The following is a 14540-nucleotide window of genomic DNA, read 5'->3' on the forward strand; positions in this document are numbered from 1 at the left end:
TGTGTGTGTGTGTGTGTGTGTGTGTGTAACCCAGAATTCAACACTGGATATTTTTCCTCATCCACTCTCCATATTATTTTTGAATTGGTGTCTCTTTTTTTATGTGGCTTGAAGGGATCAGAAGTCAGGCCCTTATGCTTCTATCACAAGTACTTTACTGAATGAGCCACCTCTCCAGCCCCTGAGCTCAATGAAAACAACAGCAGCAGCAGCAGTAGCAGTAACAGCAACAACAACAACAACACTTCTCATGTTTCAGACAGCATTCCCCCTCCTGCCTGGTCTCCCTGGCTTGTCCTAATTGATTTGGGGGCCAAACAGGAAGGCTGCATTTGTGCCCTGCATAGGGGATATTAGGGAATAGAGTCCCTCTCGGTTTTTCATGTCATTGATTGGTGATCTTCAGAGTCTGGAATAGCATTTGCTCTGTCCCATCTCTTATTTCATTATCCTCAGTTCAATACACACCAGTGCAGCACAGGCAGCCTGCTCAGATAGATTAGGAATTATTTAAATGAGATGGGGATGTATGGGTAGTTAAAAACGCAGTCTTCTATTCTGCCCTAATTATGCATCAAATTATGTTACAATTATTCCCAAATATAAACTTGCTGAGAATCTCAAAAGGGGAAGCCCAGAACTTTGGGAGAAAAGTGCAATAGGACATGGAGCACAGGGCATAGGGGGAGCAACCTTCCTGGGCCCTCTGTATGGTCTCAAACCTTAGGAATGTATGTGTCCTGTCTCTCCTCCCTCCCTCCCTCCCTCCCTCCCTCCCTCCCTCCCTCATTCCTTTTCCCCTTCTCCATCCCCCATCTCTTCTTTCTTTCTTCATTTTATTTTCATTTCTCTTTCCCTCCTCTTCTTCTTTCTTCCTTTCTTCTTCTCCCCTGCCCCAACTCCATTGCCATGCTCGGTCTACTTTAGAAACCAGCGTCTCAAGCCCCGGCAGCTGTCTTCTAAAAGAACTCTTGCAGCCTCTTTTAGCTTCAGTTTCCTAACTGTGAGCTGGGGTGCTAATGTATGTTGCCTGCCTGGCACACAGGCTTTGGAAGACAGACTGAGCTGTCACTACTATTGCTGTCAACTAACTGTTGGGTCTGTCCCTGTCGTCAGATTCTCTAAGGGCTTAAAGTCTTCCTGCTCTCCACTCTGGGGGTTCTCATTTCCTCTGTTCAGCTGATCAGGCTGAACTGGGCCTGGGGTAACCATAACTTGGGGTTCAGGCTTCAGCCAGGCTCCAGCCTCAGGCTTTCTCCATAAAACTTGACAAATGCTTACAGAGCACTGTTCTGTGGTGCTTGCCCCATTCTAGGAGGAAGGGGTGGATTCTCCTGTGTGATGTCTCAGACAAAGCGGAGCTCCGGAAGGGAAGAGGGAGCCACTAGGTCCCCAGGCTGCTGATCAGGTTTTCTCGGAGTTCTTTTCTTTTACTCGCTTGTTTGGCGCTATTAGCTGCTCTTGTAGGCATCTCTAGGGAAGCCCTGATTCATCTTTATTAATAACTTATTAACACTTATTAATCATTACGAAGCTGTGCATGCTGCAGGGTTCTGAGTCTAGCTACTTCCTTTGCTCTTCTCCCATGCCTGCTGCTCACAGCCTCACACATTCTAGGCCTCAGGTGGGCTGGAGGCAGGGGCGTTGCTGACAGTAAGGTACTTCTCCTGCTCTCTGGCTATTAGATGGGAACATCGCTCGGGGCTGCGAGAGAACTGTCAGCCATGATTCCCCCAAACATGCCCCCATCATTATGATGGCCTTGTACTCTCAGAAGGTGTTGTAGTGATAGTACCTGCTACTTAGCAATGGGACCTCATTCGGTAACAGGCAACTCACAAAAAAACCATGTTAAACTGAGGTCTTTAGGTAGGCCCTCAGAAATATGATCCACATCCAAACAGAAAGAGAAATTTTCACAGAGATGGCTATAGAAAGGGGATTTTGGGGGAGAGGTACAGAGAGAAGGCTATAGGAAGCTGAGGGTGGAGTTTTGGAACGGAGTCTTTATAAATCAAGGTTTTCATTTAGTGAGAAGACATGAGCTAGCTGCTCCCTGACTCCCTGAGAAAGACCCAGCCCTGAGACACTTGATCATAAACTTTCACTTCCAGAACAGTGCATCTGCTGTTGAGCCCCTCAGTGTGTAGAACTTGATTGCAGCAGTCATGCGTCCCTGATACAATGATGGGGTGGAGATGGGACAGAGAGGGAATAAAAAAACGACTAGTTGGGGACCAGGAGCCTGGCTTTACTGAGTGCTTTGGAGGTGGGATCAACTTATCTGAACCAGTCTTGGTCAGTGTGTTCAGTGACAGCCAGGGTACCAAAATGGCAATGCCATACTTCTGCATAGTGAGTTCTCTTTGGGGCTGGACCATGGATCTAGTCATAGACCTGGAGAAGACCACATAAACCAGGTGGATGGGTCCGGCATCCAGGATGGGTGCCTTTCAGAAAGGGCACGTGTGTTTGCTATTTATAACTTTTCCTGGGGTCCCCGCCTTCAGAGGTGAGGTGTGTGTGTGTGTGTGTGAGAGAGAGAGAGAGAGAAAGAGAGAGAGAGAGAGAGAGAGAGAGAGAGAGAGAGAGAGAGAGAAAACACCTGGGCCACACTTTCTTTGCCAAACAACTTCCTCCCAGTGAGATCTGTCCTGAAGTGGAGCCGGGGCACTCTGGTAAGGCCTGACCTTGGAGCCTCTTTGATTTGCAAATTTGCTTGTTTTCACTTTTAAGGACCTGCTTCTAATTAAAGTATCCAAAGCCCCCACGTTATTTTTAGATGCATCTTTCTTAAAAATGTGCTTTATTTTATTATCCCCCCCCCCCCGTGTGTGTGTAAGGCAATTTGTGCTAATTAGATGTAAAAATCATTCCCGGGAAGATTATGTAATTGACAAGCTGTTTACAAAATAGACCTCTGATATTTGCCCTGCAGCTTCGCTGTGCAATCTGTAAACACTCAGTGTGCTCCTAGGGAAGGTGGCTCTGGACTGCTCTCTCCAAGTGACACTTCAGGACCTTACCGTTGAGGTCTGCGCTCCCCAGAGTATGTCTGGCACTGCCAGCCAGGCCCCTAGCTATGTTTCCTGCTTCCCAGTGGCTCACGTTTGGCTTTCTTTTCAGCTCTGTCTGAGCTCTGATGTGACTCACAAGTCCCCATATCCAGACAGGAAGACAGCCTCTTGGGTGATGCTTTAGGACAGTGGTTCTCCACTCTCCCAGTGCTGCGACCCTTTACTATGGTTCCTCATGCTGTGGTGACCCCAACCGTAAAATTATTTTCATTGCTACTTTATAACTGTAATTTTGTTACTGTTATGAATCATAACATAAAGATCTGTGTTTCTGATAGTCTTAGGCAACCTCTGTGAAAGGGTCGTTTGACCCACCCCCCCAAAAGAGTCATGACCCACAGGTTGAGAGCTGCTGCTTTGGGGAAGGGAGGGAGGTCTCCAGTGGCTCATACAAGCCTCTTTTCTAGCTGATGTGTAGGCTGATGACTTACTCCAGGCCTCTTGAAGATGGTAGTTACTTGAGTAGGACCTGTGTTCAAACCCAATAGGAAGAGACAGAAACCAGATCTAGGAAACGACTCCCTGGATGCACAGTGCAGGAAGACGTGACTTGGAGGCAGTGCACTCTCTAGGGTCTGTCAGGAGACTGAATTCACATGGGGTTTCAACAGGAAGAGCTCTACATTAAGAACAACCAAGTGAGGCTGGAGAGCGAGCTCAATATTTAAGAGCGCTGGCTGCTCTCCCAGTGGACTGGGTGTGGTTTACAGCACCCACATGGCAGCTCATCAAATGTCAGTAACTCCAGTGTCAGAACATCTGACTCCTTCTGCTGGCCTCCGAGGACCCCAGGCACCAGGAACGCACAGAGTATAAGTGCAAACTCAAGCAAATATAACACATAAAAATAAATAACATTTTTTAAAAGAACAATTCGATGACTGAAGAGGTAAAAAGTGAATTTAGAACTTGATGTGGGTGACCACTGCTGAAAGCAACTGTCTGGGGCAAAGGAAACCCAGGAAAGAGGCTGCGAGTATTACCAGTCTGAAGCTAGGAGGAGCCCCCAGGGGTCAGAACTTAGGCCTGAAGGAGAATGGTAGCTGACCAGGACTGGTGGTTTGGATGGCATGTAAGGAAGCTGGGCCTGCAAAGACTGAAAGCACTGCTGACTGGAATCAGTTACTTACCTGAAGAGCTGCTTCCGCCAGTGTCTTAGCTGACACTAAAAAACAGAAAACGAAAAACGGGAAGCTTGAGAGTACCTGCTACTTTTTTTTCTCCTCACTCTTTTAAGGTTCATTTTGGCAGTGTCTTTGAAACAGGGAGAAACACAGTTTCCAAAGAGCCAGCCTCACCATTGAGAAACAGGATATGGAAGCTGAAAGAAAAGAGTTTCATGAGGAATGGATACAATGTACACCGACAGACATTGGAGCTCAAGGCTGATTATTAGGAACATTGCCTCATCTGAGGGAGGTGCTAGTCTCTTTGAACCTGTCTGATCAGCTGGGTCCAGCTGTGTGTGTGTCCTATAACAAACAAGATCTAGGTCCCCTGGAGCCCACCTGGAGATGGTAGCTTTGCCTGTAGAGGAGACTGAGAAAGATGGCCACACCAGGGACATCAGGTCAGAGGAGCGAGGGCAGTGGAGGAAAGTAAATAATGACCATTTCAGACTGCCGAGGTTTCAGGTGAGAGGAAGAATCCAGAAAGGCAAGTTCCTGCTTGGGATAGAGAAGGTCGATTTTTCCTAAAAATATGAGATTGAGACTTTTCTTTTGATTGTAGAATGAAAGCTTAGGATATCAAATCACTAAGATTTCTGCAGGTCTGGTGAATCAAGCTTTCTGCCTGTGTGGAGGGGACTGAAAACCGCTTGCCGTGGTGGGTCCAGCCTCCTACCTCCTCCACCCTGCCCGTATCTACAAACATTTAAAGAGGCAAAGAAAGGTCATTTGTAGTGAAACCCCTACACAGGACCATGTTGGCATTCTGGCCTTTCTTTTTCTGCACAGATATATTCACTTTTAATGGTAAATCCTCAGGTTATTTTTTCTTCTTGCTCTTTTCCCTTCCTTCCTTAGCCCACAAGCAGCATTAAAAGACCAATACGTGTTTTTCTAAAAAAGATCTGAGTTCACACCAGTGGCCTAATATTCACCTCCTGGACTATTCCATGGACTTGGATGAGGTATTTGGCTCATGACTGACTCTGAGTTTGCTTTCATGGCCAGATTTCTTGAATTTTATTGAGAACGCAAAGAGCAAGACACACCCTAAGCACACTGAAATTACGCTCAGCTAACAGTGCCCGCTCTAATTCACTTCTGCACAAAACTCTTTCAGCTGAACATTTTTGTGTAAAATAGAATCCGCAGGTTAATTTGGCAGTAAAAGAACTTCTTCAAATGACAGACAGAACATCATCATCACACTGCAAACACACAAAGTGATTCCTCAACGCCGGCTTGAATCTCGTCACATTCAATTTTCTCTAATTATCACAGGAAAAGTCTTCTTGCTCTCAGTTCACTTGAACTGGATTCCAACCAAAAGTCCTCATTTTGTATTTGACTGGTCCATCTCAGGCATCTTTCTCACACCACCACTCCCTTCTTTAGGACCATACCCTCTGTGTGATGGATGGCCCAGTGTAAAAGCCTTTTACAGTTCCCCACGAGTTTTAGAAGCCCACTTGTCAAGAGGGCTTTAACAACCGGGACCTCTGCTGGAGAATTGAGAGACCTCACATCTTTCCCATCCTCAAACACTGAATTAAAAAAAAAAATCAATATGAGAGTTGAATGTTGGCATCTTAGAGCCGCTTTAACCTGCTTTTCTGGTGATTTTACGTGTACAACTGAACAGTTCTATGTGCATATTAACTGTTTGTGTTTCCCCCTGTTTGAATGGTCTGCCTTGACAACTGCCCCTTTTAAAAAGTGGTGTTGATTATTGTTGCTGAATCTACAGCTGCCCCTTTTAAAAAGTGGTGTTGATTATTGTTGCTGAGTCTACAGCATAGAGAAACTTGAAATTTTTATGAAGCCACATTTATTATCTTTTCCTTCATGAATTTCCCCCATGTTTTTATTCTTAGAAAACACCTTTGCCTTCCTCCTCCTCTTCTTCTTGTCTGATTTTTATTGAGCCTTTAAATCCATGAGGGAATCCCTTCTGGTGAGACCATTGTTCTAGTACCATGGAGTAAACAATTCATTTCTTCACAGCCTTTGGTGTGTCTTTATCATTCTCTAATTATATATGACATGTTACAAGTCACACACACACACACACACACACACACACACACACACACCTGAAGGGTTTGCACAGTCATTAGTTTCCTTGGGTAGCAGTGAGTGCCCTGTTAAGGGAGGTAAGCAAGCAGGGAAGAGGAGGTCAGATCTGGTTGGAGTCGATTCTGGGAGATTTGCCTACCCTGAAGGACTCTGCAGCCTCTGTCCCCTACAGAGTAGATGATCAGATAGTTTTTTTTCTGTCTGTGTTGATGGCAGGGACTGAGTTTGGCCTCACTGGAAGGACCCGGAAGTCCTGGCTGGGCCACCGCCCATCCTGCAGACACTCATGCCATTCACCTCTCCAGATGTTCTTTGTTATCCTAACATTTCCCTCGGTTACACAACTGCAGCTAGCGTTTTCTTTGCTACCCACTAGATTGTAAGCTACAAATGAGGACAGAGGCTTTGGAGTCTCCTTTGATTAGCACACGGAGTCAGGAGGTGTGGAGGGGGCATGAGTGGGGGGGTATGGAGAGGGCATGGAGGGGCCATGGAGGAGTGGGAAGAAGGACCAGGGTGATTGGTTCTTTGGAACTGATGGCTGGGGGACTCAGTGACCTTGTAATCTGAGCGAATAGCAGAGACAGTCATTTTTTAGGGAGTAAAAGGACAGTCTATCTGAAATGATCACCCCAGAAAACCCAGAACAGTTGTGGGCGCAGATCCAGCCTCTCCTGGTGCATCCCCAGTCTGTATGGAGCCGAGAAAGCCACTCCCTTGACCCTGAGCAGACACCTGACCTCTGGAGTCAATTATTCCTCTTCTCCACTAGCATATTCCCGACAAAATGGGGTCAGGAGACATTTGCATCCAAACCACCAAGCTCTTTAAATGCTGGGGCCTGGAGGCCCGATGGGTTTATTAGATTATCATTGCGGAAGTTAATAAAGAATTAATTTCTCTTCATGTGACATCTAAAGGCAGTTATTTCAGGAGCCTGTCCATTTACACAAAGCCAAGTATTTGTCAAGTGTCAGAGGCAATTCCCAGGTCCCAGTGCCACCCCCTTCAATAATTCTGGATTAGGGACAGCTTGAAATGACATTACACAAATTTTCTTTCAAGACGCATTGGGCTCTGGGGACCACTCAGGAATTTCAGGTTCTTGAAGGTTATACTGTCAGCAAAAGGGCCAAGCTGGGGGTGGTTGGAGCCACTGCAGCATTCCAGCTGGGCCAGCTGTGGGGTGGGGAGCAGTGGGGACACAGAAGGAGGAGTCATGAGTGGCCATTATTCCACAGGGGACCATTTGCCTCCAGGAAAACAACTTACTGCTATTTATATCTCAAACCTTGCACCCAGCTTGATGGTTTTTTCTTGTTCTTTGCTTAGGCCCAGGGAGGGGTTGTGGCCTGCCTGGGACTTCGGGACTGGCCCACGTCACCTTGTGACGATATATTAGGGAAGGTCAAGGCACCATTAATACCTGTCTTTGAGTTAAGTGCAGGGGAGTGAAGCCACCGTGGGGACAGACTCACTGCTCTGTACTGAAGGATACAGGAGAAGAGCCAAGGGCTCCTTGGAGTCATGGGGCAGCAGTGCCTGGTATGGGGCAAGGAAGAGACTGAGACTGATCCAAGCAGAAGCAGCCTTAGGAGGCCAGTCGAATAGCCCGGCCTCTGCCCCAGTTCCAGATGAGGACACTGGGCCGCTTGCTGTATACCTCCCTATGGACACCCCCCTGGACCCTCTGCCACACTCCATCAAACTGACTCTTCACTGATCATCATCCCCTGGGTACCCCAAACTCAAGTGGTAGGCTTTCTCTCTCCTCCGAATGCACCAGCCCTTTCAGGCTTCCCTATCATCTTTACTTGGAACTACTCTCCTGTTATATTTGTCCTTTAAATCATGGTTCAGGCATCATTTCCTCTCCGAAGGTCCTGAATTTCCCTAGGAAGCATCTGAGTGTCTTACTGGGGCAAGACAGCAGTGTAGCTCCTCTGCAAATTCAGAGAAGCCCCTTTGTCCAGGTGCACAGTCTCATCTTTCAGTTCCACTGACATCTTGGCTTAGCTACTTTAGGGGAGCACATAACCTGGACCAGGTCACATGGTCGCCCTGCTCCTTCGGAGTTCTCACGCTTTCTGTTTTAGTTTCTTTTTACAGTTATGGCACCTATCACCAGCCAGGCGGCTTCAAACAGCACACATTCATCACTGGTTTGCCTTTTCCTACTTCCAGAAGCTACTTGGCTTATGGCCCCCTTCCTTCATTTTCCAAGCCGTCAGTGTGGAGTCACCATGGTCCTGACTAACAGCTGTATCCACTGTCAAACCTTCTCTGACTGATGCCTGCCTCTCCTTTCACTTATAAGAACCCTTGTGATAAATTGAACCCATCCAGGCTATCCCAGATCGCCTCCCATCCCAAGGTACTTAGCAGAATCACATGGCAAAGTGCCTTTTACCACGTGAGTCCCCTGGCCACAGAACACAGACATCTTGAGGCCAGTATCTTGCCCACTATCAGCTGTACAGTCTCAGAGAGCAGGATGCCTTGTGTGTTTAGCGCTTTCATCAGAACCCACCCTAGGCTGGCATAGAAGTGTTCAAAGAACGCTTGTTGACCGAGTACCCAAAGGTGCTTGCTTACAGGATCTCCCCTGGGAGACAGAGGCAGTGGGAGGCATGGTGCACACAGTCTTCCTTGGGGAGAGGGCTACACATCTGCCTTGTTCCCCAGCTGGTCTCAGCTGGGTGTGACAAACATTTGGCCACAGCTGGAGATATTCCTGGTTCCCAGAAATGCTGCTAAAAGCTATGTGCTGCACATGGGCATCAAAGATGCACCCAGCTGCAAACACTCATGGGTGCGGAGATCTGAAATGCTGATGAATGCTAGGTTGAGTGACTAGGAAGTCCCAGAAAGGGGCCATGTGCTGGGATGGGGTTCTAAACACCACGGATTCGCCACATGCTGAGTTTTGCTTGGGTCCAACCCAAATGCTCAGCTCTCTCTCTTGAAACCTCACTCCCCTCTCGCCCTGTCCTCTGGTGTCCTAGTGGCTCGTTCTACCCTGCCACTCTCCCTCATCTTTATTCTCCTTCATGACAACCCTCAGGGCTTGCACAGACTTGCATCAAGCCTGTGGCTTTGTTTACAGTGAGGAGAAATAAGAGGTTGGTTAAATGATCAAATACTTTGTTTATTGATCCAGCCCACATTTGAAGAAGTCCACCATGCTATGGGCTGAGGGTGGATTTTGGTGTCTGGAGACAGGCCGACAGTTGTGTTAACTTGCATAGCACTTGTAGCCTCTGGAGAGGGCAGACATGGAACAGCTAATTTCCTGCCCATTATTTAGTTTTGATTGTGAGGGATGCTTGGGACTAGAGAAACTGGCAGTCACACCAGTGGAAGTTACAGAAAAAGTGACTTTTGGGCCTGGTGCTGGTTAGACACGAACTAGGTATGGATTCTTCCCTGGGTCCTGAGAGTGAGCATAACTGTGGCTTATTGTTGCTAGACCCTGGAATCTGAGGTAGAGGCTGCCTGCCAAGAACAGCAGCAGGGCCGGGGGCTGTGCAAATCAAGATGGTCTCTGCTAAGCTTTGGGGGCTCTGTAGAAAGAGTACCCTGAACTATGGTTCCTGGAGAGTTTGTTCAGATGCAGCTGTTAATCTAGCTTCCAGGAAAGACTCCAGGCTGGGAGGGGATGGAGCAGGAAGGGCTTGGAAGGTCTGGGCAAGAGAGGTACAGCAGAGGGAGGGTTGCATAGTCTAGGGAAGCCAGGAGTGGGCGTGTAATTAACTTCTTACCTGGAGTGCAACCTGGTCCCTGTGTTTGTAATCTTGTCTTTGCTTTCCCCTGCTACCTGTGAGCTCACAGGACAGGCATCTGTCTACCAGCAAAGCGCTGGGGTACTGGTAACCACCCACTCCATACTCATGTGCATCTCTAATGACCCAGAACGGTGGCGGTGGCGTGCTGTGGGCTGGAATGACTGTGTGTCACTCAGGTCTGAATGCTGAACTCCCAGTTCCACCTCAGGACCTGACACTGGAAACAGGACAGGTGCAGATGTCATGAGTTCACACGAGCCATACATGAGTTCACAGGTGTGGCCCTGGCCTAATCTGACTGGTGCTTTTATAAAAGAAGAAACATGAGATGCCATGTGAAGGTGTAAGCCATGCTGCCCCAGGCAAGCCAAGGACCTATCAGTTACCAGGAGAGAGGCATGGGCACATCCTTCCCTTGAACCTTCAGGGTGACCAGGCACTTTAGAATCATGAGAGTCAGACTGTTCAGTTACTTAGTGTGTAATCCTTCATTTCAACATCTGTGGACTGTCACCTTCTGGGAATTTTGTGTCTAAGGTAGTGGCCCTGCAAGGCTCTGATGTGTGCTTGCATGTGTGTGTATGTGTGTTTGTGCGCGCACGCTCACATGGGCGTGTGTGTGTATACACGTGTGTGCATGTGTACTCATATGTCGCTGGAAGCTGAGCCCCAAAAGCAAACCCAGATGAAGAGAGTGATCTTCTTTTGGCCATGCTTCTGAAGGCAGCCTAGGCAGGAAAAGGCAGGGTGGAGCTATCATTTCTTTCTGTTCCTAGAGCCTAAATTTGCAAATCAAAGGGCCGGGCTTGTTGGGATAGATTTCAGGCATCCGTTTTGGGCTGACAGAAGGGATGCTCTGCTGTGGGAGAGCAGCCAGGTGCATCTGAAAGGGGCCTGCCTGGGCCCTTGTTCCCTGCATGGTGGCTACGGCCCCTACAGACAGATATCCTGGTCCAGGTTAACTTTTAACCAGAGGGCTCCAGTCCTCAGCTGTTGGGTCTGGGCTTCCTGCAGTCCTTGAGCAGGCTGGCTTTTCTGCTCTTGTCTCTTGTGAGACAGGGTCTCTGATGAATTGGCCACACACCCCCAACCAGAGCCCTGCCACCATGTTGAATACTGGTGTCCCTAGCAAAGATGAATGGGTCCTACTAATGAGCCGGAGACAGCAGCACTGTGACCCTCGACCCCACGCACTCAGAACCAGCGGTCTGGGGAACAGCCGCCCTGAGCCTGCTTAATGTGTCGGGCTGGCCTCTGAAAGAAAAACACATTTATTGCTACTTAGAGAGAATTGATCTAATTGGGACGGAAATATTGTGCTGATGGAACATGGAATTTTTATGAGGCGGGTGACTCAAGTTCAGCTAAGGTATCCCTGAGGGGAGGGGCAGAAGTGAGTTTCCAGGGATTTTTCCCCCCCCCCAAGCCTCCTTCTAGTAGACACTGAGTTTCTGGACCAGAATGGGTTTGAATTCCAGTAGTGTTGGCCATGGAATCAGCATCCTGGGACCATTTGGCAGCTTGGTTGTTTAACTGTAAAATGGTGTGTGTGTGTGGGGGGGGTGGTAATTACAGCTTTGGTTGATACAGAATCGTTGGGTGGAAGCAAGTGATTGATATTTTACGTGCCTCGAGGCTTCGGCCCTGCCCTCAGCAGGAGGCAGAGTCCAACCAGACTTGCTTGTGCCAAGAGGACAAGTGGTTTCAGTTTATTTGGCCAAGTCCTTCGCAATTCTTTAAGCACCCAGTCAAATCTTTGTTGGCTATAGCTAAGGTGACTCACGTGATAGTTATTTTCAGACAGAGTTCAGTCCTGATCTCCAACACAAGGGGGGCGGGGGAGGCACACCCCCTTGACAGTCTCACAACCACCCTTGGCTGCTACTTCTCCATCTTTTAGGGCAATCAAGTCTATTTAAGATGGAAAGTTTTTGCTAAACTCCCCTTGACACCATTCCACTATTCTGGCCTCCATACAGGCAGCCTTGCTTGCTCTGGCTGAGGATGGCTCTCCTCTTTTTCTTTGCTTCTTGTTTTGTTTTGTTTAGCTCTGGCCAGACCTCTAGAGCCACCCTTTAAACTAACCCCTGCGCTGAACCAGTTCACCCCGCACCCAGGTATGTCCTCAACAAGTAGGGGTATCCCTTGAATTGGGCTACTCACGCCTCAGTGCAAGACCTTTGTCTGGCTCCCCAGAGCCTCATGCTGTCCAAGCAGTCACAGGAGGCTCATGGATGCGGTGAATGTATAATGTATCTTCTAAACGGGTGTTTTCTTCACTAGAAGTTGTAAATTGCAATTCGTATTAGTTGCTTATCTCACCGCTTGGACAGAATATCCGACAGAGCAATCTAAAGAAGGACACACTTATGTGCGCTTAACAGTTTGAGGGTATAAGCCCATCGTGGTGGACAAGGGATAGTGGCGGGAGCGTGAGGCAGCTGGTCACTTTGCATCCACAGTCAGGAGGCAGAGGGATGACTGCTGGTGTGCATGCAGCTTTCTCTTTTTATACAGTTTAGAACCTAAGCCAATAGGAACCTCTTCACAGACAAGTTTACAGGGCGCTTCTTCAGTGATGCTAGATTAGGTCAAGATGACGATATCAAACATCACATCTAGTCAAAAGGCACAAACTGTGCAGGCATCATGGGCTAGCCTTTGACTATCCAGTCACTTGTCACAGTGCCTCTCCTACTTCTGCAAGTCCCCAGTGCTGACCCATTTCGTTCACCTAGGCTCTAGCACACACTGTTCTAACTAGGATGAATGTCCTCTGTCTCCCTTCTGCCAGAGTTCTTTCCTTCTAGCCATGGATGACTGGCTGGCCATCTCTGAGTTTTCTTCCTGCCTCCCATTGACCCCGAAAGCTATTTATTCCTTTCTATGTTTGCTTCCTGTTGGTGCTTAATGGATATATCAAGATATTGTGGTACAAAGTAGCACCCTACCTGACAGTTTTGTATGCATCAGGATTTGGACTCAGCCTAAAATGTGTGCTTCTGTCTCAGGCTCTATCAGGAGGCTGCGGCAGGGTTCTGGTTACCTAGTATCTGAAGGTGGAGGATAGGATTTCAGGGGTCCTTCTGGCTGGCAAGAAAATGTAGGCTGTTGACAGGAGGCCTCTGTTCCTCTCCATGGGGCCTTTTCTTAGGACTGCTTGAGTGTCCTTAGGATGTGGCAGTTTCCTCTGGGATGAGTGGTCTAAAAGAATGCAAGGAATAGACCGAGGAGCCCTTATGCCCCAGGGATACTAGTGGGTATGCCGCGGGCCCTTATGCCCCAGGGATACTAGCGGGTATGCCGCGGGTCATGTGCTGGCTCTGTCCCTTTCTGGTAGAAATCCTGTGGTTGGGGGAGGACTGAAGAAATGACTCAATGGTTGGGAGCACTGGCTATTCTTCCAGAGGACCTGGGTTCATTCCCAGCACCCACACAACAGCTCACAACTGTCTGTAATTCTAGTTCCAGGGACTCTGGCACCCTCACACAGACAAAGATGCAGGCAAAACACCAAAGAACATAAAATAAAAATAAATTATATATTTAAAAAAAAAGAAATCCCCTGGGGCATGTGATTGTATGTTTGTGAGAAACCAATTGCTAAATTCAACCCATACTCAAATGAAGTTCCACCTTTCAGAGGAAAGGATGCTTGTTGAAACAGTTTCAAACCATCAAAATGACCGCTCAATTGATAGTCTGCAGGATGCTTGCGCGTGATTTACCCACGCCACGTTAAAAACATACAGGGTCCCAGGTCTCACCTCGGCAGGTTGAGCCAAGTTAGATGGTGGTGGGGCCAGGGAGATGAATGGGGCCAAGAATCTGTGTTTCTGTCCCCATCCTTCTGATTCCTGTTTTTAGAAACTGATTCCTGCTTTGAGAAATCCCATGGTGATTTCTCAGAAAATTAGGAAAGAACCTTCTTCAAGACCCAGCAATACCACTTTTGAGTATATATACAAAGGATGCTCAATCGTGCCAATGGTCATGGGAAGCAAGGCATTCATTTCTCAGAATCAAAGTCATGGCTCAGCCGCTTACTTTATACCAGTGGCTGAAGCTGGCTGTGTCTCAGCTTCTTTATTTGGAGAACTGGGGTAATAATATCTCATGGATGTTCTTAAGTTGAATGAGTTAAATTTGTGCAGTGTCTTGAAATGAATCTGTGCAGCCTCTAGACAAATGTCAAGATGCTGCTGCACAGTAGGCAACCATATTGATGCTATTTCAACCTTAAGACTAGATGGGATTATTTTTTTAAGATTTCTTTTTATTGATTTTTATTGAGCTTTACATTTTTCTCTATTCCCCTTCCTGCCTTTCGCCTCCCCTTCTACCCTCTCCCATGGTCCCCATGTTCCCAATTTACTCAGGAGATCTTGTCTTTTTCTACTTCCCGTGTAGATAAGATCCATGTATGTCTTTCT

Source organism: Microtus ochrogaster, linkage group LG8 (genome assembly GCF_000317375.1).
Source record: "Microtus ochrogaster isolate Prairie Vole_2 linkage group LG8, MicOch1.0, whole genome shotgun sequence".
Lineage (NCBI taxonomy): Eukaryota > Metazoa > Chordata > Mammalia > Rodentia > Cricetidae > Microtus > Microtus ochrogaster.